This window comes from Babylonia areolata, unplaced genomic scaffold (genome assembly GCF_041734735.1).
Source record: "Babylonia areolata isolate BAREFJ2019XMU unplaced genomic scaffold, ASM4173473v1 tig00007459, whole genome shotgun sequence".
Classification (NCBI taxonomy): domain Eukaryota; kingdom Metazoa; phylum Mollusca; class Gastropoda; order Neogastropoda; family Buccinidae; genus Babylonia; species Babylonia areolata.
In genome coordinates, this window is record NW_027468511.1 from 20,001 (window position 1) to 22,770 (window position 2,770).

Consider the following 2,770-nt stretch of genomic DNA (forward strand, 5'->3'; position numbering starts at 1 on the left):
AGGCAATTCTCCAAAGCCGGTTACTTTTATCCACAACCTTTACTGACCTTTTTTTCTTTTTTTCCTTTTTTCTCTCTCCGAGCATGCCAAAGTTGATAGAAAACGCGGTTCGGCATGGACGGGAGCAGGCGTTGAGGAGTAGGCCTTTTTTTGAGGGCCCAGAAAGTATTTTGGCAATTTTTTACTTTTTTATCCACAACCTTTACCTGCCTTTTTTTCTCTCCGAGCATGCCAAAGTTGAGAGAAAACGCCGTTTGGCATGGACGGGAGGAGGTGTGGAGGAGTAGTCCATTTTTGAATGGCAGCGGAAAGATTTTGGCAATTGTAGCGAGGTTCTTCGGACTTTTATCCACAACCTTTACCTGCCTTTTCCTCAGCGAGCATGCCAAAGTTGAGAGAAAACGCCCTTCGCCATTGACGGGACCAGACGTTGACGACTACGTCTTTCTTTTTTTCACGGCGCCTGAACGATTTGGGCAATTCTCCACAGCGCGTTTACTTTTTATCCACAACCTTTACCTGCCTTTTCCTCAGCGAGCATGCCAAAGTTGAGAGGAAAACGCCGTTTGGCATGGACAGGAGCAGGCGTTGACGACCAGGTCTTTTTTTTGGTCTTTTTTTTTCACAGCGCCGGAAGGATTCAGGCAATTCTCCAAAGCCGGTTACTTTTATCCACAACCTTTACTGGACCTTTTTTTTCTTTTTTTCCTTTTTTCTCTCTCCGAGCATGCCAAAGTTGATAGAAAACGCGGTTCGGCATGGACGGGAGCAGGCGTTGAGGAGTAGGCCTTTTTTTGAGGGCCCAGAAAGTATTTTGGCAATTTTTTACTTTTTTATCCACAACCTTTACCTGCCTTTTTTTCTCTCCGAGCATGCCAAAGTTGAGAGAAAACGCCGTTTGGCATGGACGGGAGGAGGTGTGGAGGAGTAGTCCATTTTTGAATGGCAGCGGAAAGATTTTGGCAATTGTAGCGAGGTTCTTCGGACTTTTATCCACAACCTTTACCTGCCTTTTCCTCAGCGAGCATGCCAAAGTTGAGAGAAAACGCCCTTCGCCATTGACGGGACCAGACGTTGACGACTACGTCTTTCTTTTTTTCACGGCGCCTGAACGATTTGGGCAATTCTCCACAGCGCGTTTACTTTTTATCCACAACCTTTACCTGCCTTTTCCTCAGCGAGCATGCCAAAGTTGAGAGGAAAACGCCGTTTGGCATGGACAGGAGCAGGCGTTGACGACCAGGTCTTTTTTTTGGTCTTTTTTTTTCACAGCGCCGGAAGGATTCAGGCAATTCTCCAAAGCCGGTTACTTTTATCCACAACCTTTACTGGACCTTTTTTTTCTTTTTTTCCTTTTTTCTCTCTCCGAGCATGCCAAAGTTGATAGAAAACGCGGTTCGGCATGGACGGGAGCAGGCGTTGAGGAGTAGGCCTTTTTTGAGGGCCCAGAAAGTATTTTGGCAATTTTTTACTTTTTTATCCACAACCTTTACCTGCCTTTTTTTCTCTCCGAGCATGCCAAAGTTGAGAGAAAACGCCGTTTGGCATGGACGGGAGGAGGTGTGGAGGAGTAGTCCATTTTTGAATGGCAGCGGAAAGATTTTGGCAATTGTAGCGAGGTTCTTCGGACTTTTATCCACAACCTTTACCTGCCTTTTCCTCAGCGAGCATGCCAAAGTTGAGAGAAAACGCCCTTCGCCATTGACGGGACCAGACGTTGACGACTACGTCTTTCTTTTTTTCACGGCGCCTGAACGATTTGGGCAATTCTCCACAGCGCGTTTACTTTTTATCCACAACCTTTACCTGCCTTTTCCTCAGCGAGCATGCCAAAGTTGAGAGGAAAACGCCGTTTGGCATGGACAGGAGCAGGCGTTGACGACCAGGTCTTTTTTTTGGTCTTTTTTTTTCACAGCGCCGGAAGGATTCAGGCAATTCTCCAAAGCCGGTTACTTTTATCCACAACCTTTACTGGACCTTTTTTTTCTTTTTTTCCTTTTTTCTCTCTCTCCGAGCATGCCAAAGTTGATAGAAAACGCGGTTCGGCATGGACGGGAGCAGGCGTTGAGGAGTAGGCCTTTTTTTGAGGGCCAGAAAGTTTTTGGCAATTTTTTACTTTTTTATCCACAACCTTTACCTGCCTTTTTTTCTCTCCGAGCATGCCAAAGTTGAGAGAAAACGCCGTTTGGCATGGACGGGAGGAGGTGTGGAGGAGTAGTCCATTTTTGAATGGCAGCGGAAAGATTTTGGCAATTGTAGCGAGGTTCTTCGGACTTTATCCACAACCTTTACCTGCCTTTTTCCTCAGCGAGCATGCCAAAGTTGAGAGAAAACGCCCTTCGCCATTGACGGGACCAGACGTTGACGACTACGTCTTTCTTTTTTTCACGGCGCCTGAACGATTTGGGCAATTCTCCACAGCGCGTTTACTTTTTATCCACAACCTTTACCTGCCTTTTCCTCAGCGAGCATGCCAAAGTTGAGAGGAAAACGCCGTTTGGCATGGACAGGAGGCAGGCGTTGACGACAGGTCTTTTTTTGTGGTCTTTTTTTTTTTCACAGCGCCGGAAGGATTCAGGCAATTCACCAAACCGGTACTTTTATCCACACCTTTACTGGACCTTTTTTTTCCTTTTTTTCCATTTTTCTCTCTCCGAGCATGCCAAAGTTGATAGAAAACGCGGTTCGGCATGGACGGGAGCAGCGTTGAGGAGTAGGCCTTTTTTTTGAGGGCCCAGAAAGTATTTTGGCAATTTTTTTACTTTTTTAA